At 45.3% G+C, this 11,496-nt stretch overlaps 1 long non-coding RNA gene across 1 annotated transcript; it reads right to left on the reverse strand.

The window, feature by feature from the left end:
- Positions 1 to 8,919: 8,919 nt before the first annotated feature.
- On the reverse strand, positions 8,920 to 11,203 carry LOC119873597. The gene is made up of 4 exons (XR_005365442.1): positions 11,062 to 11,203; positions 10,757 to 10,862; positions 10,470 to 10,577; positions 8,920 to 9,318 (listed from the first exon to the last, which is right to left on the reverse strand). It is a non-coding gene; the product is annotated as an uncharacterized LOC119873597 (long non-coding RNA).
- Between the last annotated feature and the right edge of the window lie 293 nt (positions 11,204 to 11,496).

Here is an 11,496-nt window from a genome sequence, read left to right on the forward strand (position 1 = left end):
GGGTTAGGGTTCGGGTCCAGGTTAAGGACCCTACCTCCTGGTCCCTTTGACTCTTTTGTCTCTTCAAAAGAACACCCCGACCCAAAGACCTCCCATTATAAATCAAGAGATCTATGTGATCCTGGGCTGACTGTCACTCCCCAGCGACAACCCCTGTAGTCTCCCAACCTGCTCTGTGGAGGCATCAAAGTTCTCCTTCTGGATCCAAAGACCAATCCGAGGTTTACTTGATAATTTACAAACACTTTTAAGGAAGTATTTTAAATTCTTGGAGAGAGGGAAAGAGAATAAGCAGAGTGAGCTGCAGGGGGAGAGGGCCAAGCAGGCTCCCTACTGAGCAGGGAGCCCAATGGAGGTCTCAAAGCCAGGTCCCTGGGATCATGGCCTGACCTGAAAGCAGGGGCCTCACTGTCTGAGCCACCCAGTGCCCTTCCTTGATCTTATCGTCCATGCGAGCAGTCGAAATGTGGGTGGATCCATTCATCCCATGCGGCGGCCATGAACATGTCACATCTAACCAACTGTGGACATGCGTGTCTATAACAGGTTTGGTGATTGACTGTCTGACACTCTGATTAGACTTAAGACCGAGACAGTGTATCTACTGTTTTCTTTATGATCTTAGTTCTTAGAAATGTGTCTGCAATCCTAGGCGCTTTATCTCTATTCTTGGAGAAAGGAATCCCAACCAGCACTTTCCGTCTACTGAGTGGACCATGAGCTGCTCTGCCTTCCCCAGTGACCTCTGCTTGGGCACATGAAGGACAAGGAGCAGGACCAATTAGATGGAATCCCAGAAGTCTTTTGCAAACAGGAAAACGGCCTGCTTTCCACGTGCTTCTGTATTCCCAGGGTGCCACAGGCCCATGAGGCTTGATGTGGAGAGCTTCTTTGCTGGGGAGAGACAGCTGCTCCACAGGAAGATGTCCAGCAGCCCTTTCAACAGGGCCAGGCAGCAGAGAAGTCTAGGCCTTGTTTTCTGCCAGGATTGCCCACAGTAGCCCCATGAGGTTCATCCTCTTCCACAGCCCTTCTCAGAGGAGGCAAAGGAAGCTCAGAGAGGTGCAGTGACATTCCCAAAACATGCCGGTAGTAGAGGCGAGCCTCAGGCCCTGTGCTGTGTATGCGGTGGTCACTCACTTGTGGAGCTGCTGGCCCAGGACCCTTTGGGCTGTGCTGAACTCCTGGTAGAGACGGGAAATGACTGAGTTTTCTGAGAGGCTCCTCTCCTGGAAGGATCGCAACAGGGACTGTAGAAAAGTATCCATTCGGAGGAGGGGCAAGATGGTGGAAGTGTAGGGTCTCCAAATCACCTGTCCCCACCAGTTTATCTAGATAACCTCCAAATTATCCTGAAAATCTATGAATTTGGCCTGAGATTTAAAGAGAGAACAGCTGGAATGCTACAGTGAGAAGAATTCGTGCTTCTGTCTAGGTAGGAAGAGGGGGGAAAAAAGAAATGAAACAAAAGGCATCCAAGGGGGAGGGGCCCTGCGAGGAGCCAGGCTAAGGCGGGAGCGAGTGTCCCCAGGACAGTAGAGCTCCGTTGTAGAAACAGGAGCTGCACCAATCTTCCCCAGCAGAAAGGCCTTGCAGGGATTTAGAGCAGGACCCCAGGATGGCGGGGTTGCCTTCTGGCTACCTGGGACAGTAACAGAGGAAGTGCACTCCACAGAGAGTGTGCCAAGCTCCCGGAAGGCCTGCAGCACACACGGCTGGACCTGGGAGCAGCTCAGAGGGGCTCGGGCTACAGCTCCGCGGTGAGGCAGCTGCACAGCCCGGGAGCAAGTAGGGGCTTGGGCAGAGGAAGAGGCTCCATGCGGAGGGAGCTGCATGTCCCGGCAGCAGCTCAGAGGGACTCGGGCGGAGGCTTCACGGAGAGGGGGCTGCATGGCTGAGAGCAGCTCGGAGGGACTCGGGCAGAGGAAGAGGCTCCGAGCGGAGGGCGTGCACAGATCCGGGAGCAGTTTGGAGGGGCTCCGACGACAGCTCCGAGGAGGGGGCTGTGTGACCTGGAGCCCGAATCCAACAGCACAGGCCCGGGAGCACTAGGCACAGGGGACACAGCCCAGGATCTGGCCTTCCCCCGGGACAGGCAGAGGCCGGGAGGACACAGGACAGCAAGGACGCTCCTGCCCGATCTGAGCAGATCAGCGGCACTGCCCCCAGAGCCTCCAGGCCCTGCAGACAGAGCTCTGTAGTTACTGCAGAAGCTGAATCCAGGGCTCCACAGCTGGCCACCACCACTGTGGTTGGTCCTCCTGGGGCCTCATGGGTAAACAACCCCCACTGAGCCCTGCACCAGGCAGGGGACAGAGCAGCTCCCCCAAGGGGTAACACCTGAAAATCAGCACAACAGGCCCCTCCCCCAGAAGACCAGCTAGACAGACAAGTTCCAGGGGAAGTCAAGGGACTTAAAGTATACAGAATCAGAAGATACTCCCCTGTGTCTTTTTTTTTCTTTTTTTCTTTTTGATTTTATACTTCCCCCACCTTTATTCCTTTCTTTCTTTTTCTTTCTCTTTTTATTCTCTTTTATTTCTTTTTTACTTCCTTTTTTCTTTTTGCTTTTTTCTTTTAATTCCTTCTTTATCTCCTCTCTTTTTCACATTTTCCCAATACAACTTGCTTTTGGTCACTCTGCACTGAGCAAAATGACGAGAAGGAAAACCACACCTCAAAAGAAAGAATCACAAACAGTCCTCTCTTCCACAGAGTTACAAAATCTGGATTACAATTCAATGTCAGAAAGCCAATTTAGAAGCACTATCATACAGCTACTGGTGGCTCTAGAAAAAAGCATAAAGAACTCAAAAGACTTCATGACTGCAGAATTTAGAGCTAATCAGGCAGAAATTAAAAATAAATTGAATGAGATGCAATCCAAACTAGAAGTCCTAATGACGAGGGTTAACGGGTGGACGAAAGAGTGAGTGACATAGAAGACAAGTTGATGGCAAAGAGTGAAACTGAAGAAAAAAGAGACAAACAATTAAAACACAATGAGGATAGATTAAGGGAAATAAACGACAGCCTGAGGATGAAAAACCTACGTTTTTTTAAAAAAATTTTTTGAATTTATTTATAAATGATAGTCACAGAGAGAGAGAGAGAGAGGCAGAGACACAGGCAGAGGGAGAAGCAGGCTCCATGCACCAGGAGCCCTATGTGGGATTCGATCCCGGGTCTCCAGGATCGTGCCCTGGACCAAAAGCAGGCGCCAAACCACTGAGCCACCCAGGGACCTCAAAACCTACATTTAATTGGCGTTTCCAAGGGTGCCAAATGGGACAGAGATCCAGAATATGTATTTGAACAAATCTTAGCTGAAAACTTTCCTAATCTGGGAAGGGAAACAGGCATTTAAATCCAGGAAATAGAGAGATCTCACCCGAAAATCAATAAAAACTCTTCAACATCACGACATTTAATAGTGAAGCTTGCAAATTCCAAAGATAAAGAGAAGATCATTACAGCAGCGAGAGACAAGAAATCCCTGACTTTTATCAGGAGGAATATTAGGGTAACAGCAGACCTCTCCACAGAGACCTGGCAGGCCAGAAAGGGCTGGCAGGATATATTCAGGGTCCTAAATGAGAAGAACATGCAACCAAGAATACGTTATCCAGCAAGGCTCTCATTCAAAATGGAAGGAGAGATAAAGAGCTTCCAAGACAGGCAGGAACTGAAAGAATATGTTACCTCCAAACCAGCTCTGCAAGAAATTTTAAGGGGGAGGCTTAAAATTCCTCTTTAAGAAGAAGTCCAGTGGAACAATACAGAAAAACAAGGACTGAATAGATATCATGGTGACACTAAACTCATATCTCCGAATACTAACTCTGAACATGAACGGATTAATGAACCCATAAAAAGCGCAGGGTTCTAGATTTGATAAAAAATCAGGACCCATCCATTTGCTGTCTACAAGAGACTCATTTTAGACAGAAGAACACCTATAGCCTAAACATAAAAGGTTGGAGAACCATTTCCCATTCAAATGGTCCTCAAAAGAAAGCAGGGGAAGCCATCCTTATATCAGATAAACTAAAATTTACCCCGAAGACTGTAGTGAGAGGTGAAGAGGGACACTATATCATACTTAAAGATCTATCCAACAAAAGGACTAAACAATCCTCAATATATATGTCCCGAATGTGGGAGCTGCCAAACATATCAATCAATTAATAACCAAAGTGAAGATATACTTAGATAATAATACACTTATACTTGATGACGGCAATCTAGCTCTTTCTATACTCAAAAGGTCTTTTAAGCACAACATCTTCAAAGAAACGAGAGCTTTACATGATCCAGAAGATGGATTTCACAATGTCTACAGAACTTTATATCCAAACTCAACTGAATACACATTCTTCTTAAGTGCACATGGAACTTTCTCCAGAATAGACCACATACTGGGACACAAATCGGGTCTGAACAGATACCAAAAGATTGGGATCGTCCCCTGCATATTCGCAGACCATAATGCCTTGAAATTAGAACTAAATGACAACAGAAGTATGGAAGGACCTCAAACACGTGGAGGTTAAGGACCATCCTGCTAAAAGATGAAAGGGTCAACCAGGAAATTAAGGACGAATTTAGAAGATTCATGGAAACTAATGAGAATGAAGATAAAACCGTTCAAAATCTTTGGGATGCAGCAAAAGCAGTCCTAAGGGGGAAATACATCTCAATATAAGCATCCATTCAAAAATGGAAAGAACTCAAATACAAAAGCTAACCTTAAACCTAAACACGTAAAGAAGCTAGAGAAAAAAACAGCAAATAGATCCTACACTCAGCAGAAGAAGAGAGTTAATAAAGATCCAAACAGAACGCAACGAAATCGAGACCAGAAGAACTGTGGAACAGATCAACAAAACCAGGAGCTGGTTCTTTGAAAGAATTTATAAGATAGATAAATGATTAGCCACCCTTATTAAAAAGAAGATAGAGAAGACTCAAATTAATAAAATCATGAATGAGAAAGGAGAGATCACTACCAACACCAAGGAAATACAAACGATTTTGAAAACATATTATGAACAGCTATACGCCAATAAATTAGGCAATCTAGAAGAAATGGACGCATTCCTGGAAAGCCACAAACTACCAAAACTGGAACAGGAAGAAATAGAAAACCTGAACAGGCCAATAACCAGGGAGGAAATTGAAACAGTCATCAAAAACCTCCCAAGACACAAGAGTCCAGGGCCAGATGGCTTCCCAGGAGAATTCTATCAAACGTTTAAAGAAATCATACCTATTCTACTAAAGCTCTTTGGAAAGATAGAAAGAGATGGAGTACTTCCAAATTCATTCTATGAGGCCAGCATCACCTTAATTCCAAAACCAGACAAAGACCCCACCAAAAGGAGAATTACAGACCAATATCCCTGATGAACATGGATGCAAAAACTCTCAACAAGATACTAGCCAATAGGATTCAACAGCACATAAAGAAATATATTCACCACGACCAAGTAGGATTTATCCCCAAGACACAGGGCTGGTTCAACACTGTAGAAAAATCAATGTGATTCATCATATCAGCAAGAGAAAAACCAAGAACCATATGATCCTCACATTAGATGCAGAGAAAGCATTTGACAAAATACAGCATCCATTCCTGATCAAAACTCTTCAGAGTGTAGGGATAGAGGGAACTTTCCTCGACATCTTAAGAACCATCTACGAAAACCCCACAGCAAATATCATTCTCAATGGGGAAGCACTGGGAGCCTTTCCCCTAAGATCAGGAACAAGACAGGGATGTCCACTCTCACCACTGCTATTCAACATAGTATTGGAAATCCTAGCCTCAGCAATCAGACAACAAAAAGATATTAAAGGCATTCAAATTGGCAGAGAAGTCAAACACTTCCTCTTCACTGATGACTTGATACACTACATAAAAAAACCCAAAAGCCTCAACCGCAAGATTGCTAGAACTCATACACCAATTTGGTAGCATGGCATGATACAAAACCAATGCCCAGAAATCAATGGCATTTCTATACACTAACAATGAGACTGAAGAAAAAAAAATGAAGGAGTCAATCCTATTTACAATTGCACCCAAAAGCGTAAGATACCTAGGAATAAACCTAACCAAAGAGGTAAAGGATCTATACCCTCAAAACTATAGAACACTTCTGAAAGAAATTGAGGAAGACACAAAGAGATGGAAAAACATTCCATACTCATGGATTGCCATAATTAATATTGTGAAAATGTCAATGTTGCCAGGGCAATTTACACGTTTAATGCAATACCTATCAAAATACCATGGACTTTCTTCAGAGAGTTAGAACAAATTATTTTAAGATTGTGTGGAATCAGAAAAGACCCCGAATAGCCAGGGGAATTTTAAAAAAGAAAACCATAGCTGGGGGTATCACAATGCCAGATTTCAGGTTGTACTGCAAAGCTGTGGTCATCAAGACAGTGTGGTACTGGCACAAAAACAGATACATAGATCAATGGAACAGACTAGAGAACCGAGAAGTGGACCCTGAACTTCATGGCCAACTAATATTCGATAAAGGAGGAAAGACTATCCATTGGAAGAAAGACAGTCTCTTCAATAAATGGTGCTGGGGGGATCCCTGGGTGGCGCAGCGGTTTGGCGCCTGCCTTTGGCCCAGGGCGCGATCCTGGAGACCCGGGATCTAATCCCACGTCGGGCTCCCGGTGCATGGAGCCTGCTTCTCCCTCTGCCTATGTCTCTGCCTCTCTCTCTCTCTGTGTGTGACTATCAAAAATAAATAAAAATTTAAAAAAATTATTTAAAAAAATAAAATAAAATAAATGGTGCTGGGAAAATTGGACATCCACATGCAGAAGAATGAAACTAGACCACTCTCTTTCACCATACACAAAGATAAACTCAAAATGGATGAAAGATCTAAATGTGAGACAAGATTCCATCAAAATCCTAGCGGAGAACACAGGCAACACCCTTTTTGAACTCGGCCACAGTAACCTCTTGCAAGATACATCCATGAAGGCAAAAGAAACAAAAGCAAAAATGAACTATTGGGACTTCATCAAGATAAGAAGCTTTTGCACAGCAAAGGATACAATGAACAAAACTAAGAGACAACCTACAGAATGGGAGAAGATATTTGCAAATGACGTATCTGATAAAGGGCTAGTTTCCAAGAGCTATAAAGACCTGCTTAAACTCAACACCAAAGAAACAAACAATCCAATCATGAAATGGGCAAAAGACATGAAGAGAAATAGCACAGAGGAAGACATAGACATGGCCAACATGCACATGAGTAAATGCTCTGCATCACTTGCCATCAGGGAAATACAAATCAAAACCACAATGAGATACCACCTCACACAAGTGAGAATGGGAAACATTAACAAGACAGAAAACAACAAATGTTGGAGAGGATGCGGAGAAAAGGGAACCCTCTTACACTGTTGGTGGTAATGTGAACTGGTGCAGCCACTCTAGAAAACTGTGTCAAGGTACCTCAAAGATTTAAAAATAGACCTGCCCTACAACCCAGCAATCGCACTGTTGGGGATTTACCCCAAAGATACAGATGCAATGAAATGCCGGGACACCTGCACCGTGATGTTTCTAACAGCAATGTCCACAATAGCCAAACTGTGGAAGGAGCCTCAGTGTCCATCGAAAGATGAATGGATAAAGAAGATGTGGTTTATGTATACAATGGAATATTACTCAGCCATTAGAAATGACAATTACCCACCATTCGCTTCAACGTGAATGGAACTGGAGGGTATTATGCTGAGTGAAGTAAGTCAATCGGAGATGGACGAACAGTGTATGTTCTCATTCATTTGGGGAATATAAATAATAGTGAAAGGGAATATAAGGTAAGGGAGAAGAAATGTGTGGGAAATATCAGAAAGGGAGACAGAAAATAAAGGCTCCTAACTCTGGGAAATGAACTAGGGGTGGTGGAATGGGAGGAGGGCGGGGGGTGGGGGTGAGTGGGTGACGGGCACTGAAGGGAACACTTGACAGGATGAGCACTGGGTGTTATTCTGTATGTTGGTAAATTGAACACCAATAAAAAATTAATTTATTAAAAAATAAACTCAACACCAAAGAAACAAACAATCCAATCATGAAATGGGCAAAAGACATGAAGAGAAATCTCACAGAGGAAGACATACACATAGCCAACATGCACATGAGAAAACGCTCTACATCACTTGCCATCAGGGAAATACAAATCAAAACCACAATGTGATACCACCTCCCACCAGTGAGAATGGGGAAAATTAACAAGGCACGAAACCACAAATGTTGGAGAAGATGCAGAGAAAAGGGAACCCTCTTACACTGTTGGTGGGAATGTGAACTGGTGCAGCCACTCTGGAATACTGTGTCGAGGTTCCTCAAAGAGTTAAAAATAGATATACCCTATGACCCAGCAATTGCACTGTTGGGGATTTACCCCATAGATACAGATGCAATGAAACGCTGGGACATCTGCACCCCGATGTTTATATCAACAATGGCCACAATAGCCAAACTGTGTAAGAAGCCTCGGTGTCCATAGAAAGATGAATTGATAAAGAAGATGTGGTTTATGTATACAATGGAATATTACTCAGCCATTAGAAATGACAATTACCCACCATTTGCTTCAATGTGGGTGGAACTGGAGGGTATTATGCTGAGTTTGGTAAGTCAATTGAAGAAGAACAAACATTATAGGTACTCATTCATTTGGGGAGTATAAATAATAGTGAAAGGGAATATAAGTTAAGGGAGAGGAAATGTGTGGGAAATATCAGAAAGGGAGATAGAACATAAAGGCTCCTAACTCTGGGAAACGAACTAGCATAGGTGGAAGGGGAGGAGGGCGTGGGGTGGGGGTGAATGGGTGACGACACTGAGGCGGGCACTTGACGGGATGAGCACTGGGTGTTAATCTGTATGTTCGTAAATTGAACACCAATAAAAAATAAAGTTGTTAAAAAATAACAAAGTATCTATTCTGCCTTCTCGGAGCATACGCATGGTCCAGGCCTCACCCAGGGTCAGGGTGGATGTTTCCTTTCCACACCAGAGACACAAGGAGGGGCGCTGTGGTCAGCATTCAAACCACGGGCCACTGGGAAGAACAGGGTCTGGCGCTCAGCCCAGAGATACCCATCCCCTCAGGAAGTTTTGGAGGACAAAGGACTTCAGGGCCCACACAGAAAAAGGATCTAGGCTTCAAAATACCATTGGTTGGTTGGGACGCAGGGCACAGCATTGGCAACTTCAATACATTCAAGTAGTTGAGCAACACCCGCATTTCTCTCAACTCAGACCTGTTAGGAAGACCAGTATGCCATGGAGTCATCCGTAAACATCCCAATGCAGATAGAACACAGAGGGTTAGCACCTCAAACACTGCTCAAGATCCCACAGATGGGACCTGAGAAGAGACCAAATCGTGGGCTGCGTGGCATTTCCCCTAAGCTGATGTCCCTTGGTCTGTTCCTGACCTAGGGAGGAAGGATCAGGGGAGAGCACCTTCTTTGGCAGGCCCCAGGGGTGCCATTTTTTTTCTACTCTGGGCTCTTGGCTTGCCCTGATCATCTTTGGGTCCTTCCACCATGAATGGGATTGTTCACAGCCCTGACCGGCCATGCTTGTAGTCGGTGGTCTGATGCACCTGTGCTTCTCGGGGGGAGATGGAGTAATTGAACCCTTGGAGCAACTCATCAAGATCTGTGTGAATCTCTACAAAAAAGATGGAGCCAGCTATCTGGGTCAAGAGGCATCAGAGGGCTTCCACCCAAACTGGATTCCAGGTTATGGCAGATCAAGCTATTTAAACAGTCTGTGGGGACACACTCATTGCTCCTTGCAGCACGGCAGACATGGCGAGAGAATGGCATCATGTCAAGTGCCAAGGGCCTTGAATCGCTGAATCACTGTGGCAGACGGTCCCATTGATTGAGTACTACGAGGACCTCTAAGGACACAGCTCATGATCTGTTGGGCCTACAATGATCTGATGTGTTCTGGCAAATGACACCTTAGAGATAAACCTAGAGAATCGCTTCATCCCACCCTTCCTTTTGTCTTAAATCACCCTCTTTCGTGTGATCTTTTGTGATCTTGCCTGCAGACGTCGAGCAATGACAGTGCAGCTGCGTTCTACACAGGATACCTGAGGCGCGTGGGTGAATTAAGGAAAATGGTAGTGAAACGCAAAGACACTCATTGCTCTGAGTGAAAAAAACTAACCACCCCCACTCCTCAAAAGCATGAAATCTATTCTGCACCATTCTAACCTAGGGAAACAGTGTCTTATCACCTCAGACATAGCCAGAGGTTAGGATTGGAGGTTCAGGACTCTTTGTGTTTAGGCCTGTGTGGCACTCATGTGGAAAAACTACGGCAGGGCCCCAGGTTTCTCTCCATGTTTGTGTGGGGGCCATTTGTGTGTGGAGAACCCTCTTCCCATTCTCACCTCGGAACAGCACTGCTCCTTGTTTGCCTGGTGCACCCGATCATTGTCTAGGGAGTTAGAAGTGTTGAAGCCACAGAACATCTCCTCCAAGATTTCCTGGGTGCAGCTCTGCAAATACAATGCCCCGTATGTACACGGCCAAGAGACATTAGGTTACTCCCTCCAGAACACAACAAGGGGATATCCCGTTTAGAAATCATGTTCTCCACTTCACATCACAGGGGCAGCTGAAGGGAAATCGGGCAAGGAGAAGCCAGATGAAAGAGACTCTTGCACTTATGACTTACTTGAAGTTGAGCTTGGTCCTCAGCACTCAACTTCTCATCTTGCCTGCTATGACCTGGCGTCTGAACATCAAAGATGTGTCAGGCTTCCAAACCGTGGCAGCTGGTTCTGCCAAGGAAGGGCATGTTCTTCTCCTCTGTCCCCTCTACACACACACACACATACACACAGACTCACACTAACACACCCTCTTACACATACACAAACGGACACACACCCAATGAGGGTGAAAGAGGTGCGAACCCCCTCAGCTGAGATTACAGTGTGGCCTGCTAGCCAGTGGCTTCCCCCAGGTGCCTTGCGGTACCTGTTGAGGTCTCACGCACATAACCAGAAGCTTCGGCGAAGAGTCTGAGCTGATGTCCATAGCCACATGAACATCTCTCTGTCTGGTCTCCCTGAAGCCCAGAGCCACTGAATGTAGGGCAACAACAGAACATCTTGTTCTCTTGACCGGTTCCAGTTAAGTGATCTGGAAAGAGGGACATTGTTCAATGCAGCTTCCTGTTTACCAGAGTTCTAAATCCATTACACGCTTGTCCCCGAATAACTGACGTCACTTTATCAAGATCCCAGCCCTTGGGCCCCTCCCTTCAGTCAGACCTATCCAGAGCCCCTTCTTGGCAGATGACTGCTAACCTCATGCCATCTCCTTAACTGTACATCAGGAGCCAAAAATGCCATAGCCACAACTCTCTGAAAATGCAAGGAAGGTCCTACTTTTCTGGAGATGGAGCTGATT

Source organism: Canis lupus, chromosome 10, assembly GCF_011100685.1.
Source record: "Canis lupus familiaris isolate Mischka breed German Shepherd chromosome 10, alternate assembly UU_Cfam_GSD_1.0, whole genome shotgun sequence".
Lineage (NCBI taxonomy): Eukaryota > Metazoa > Chordata > Mammalia > Carnivora > Canidae > Canis > Canis lupus.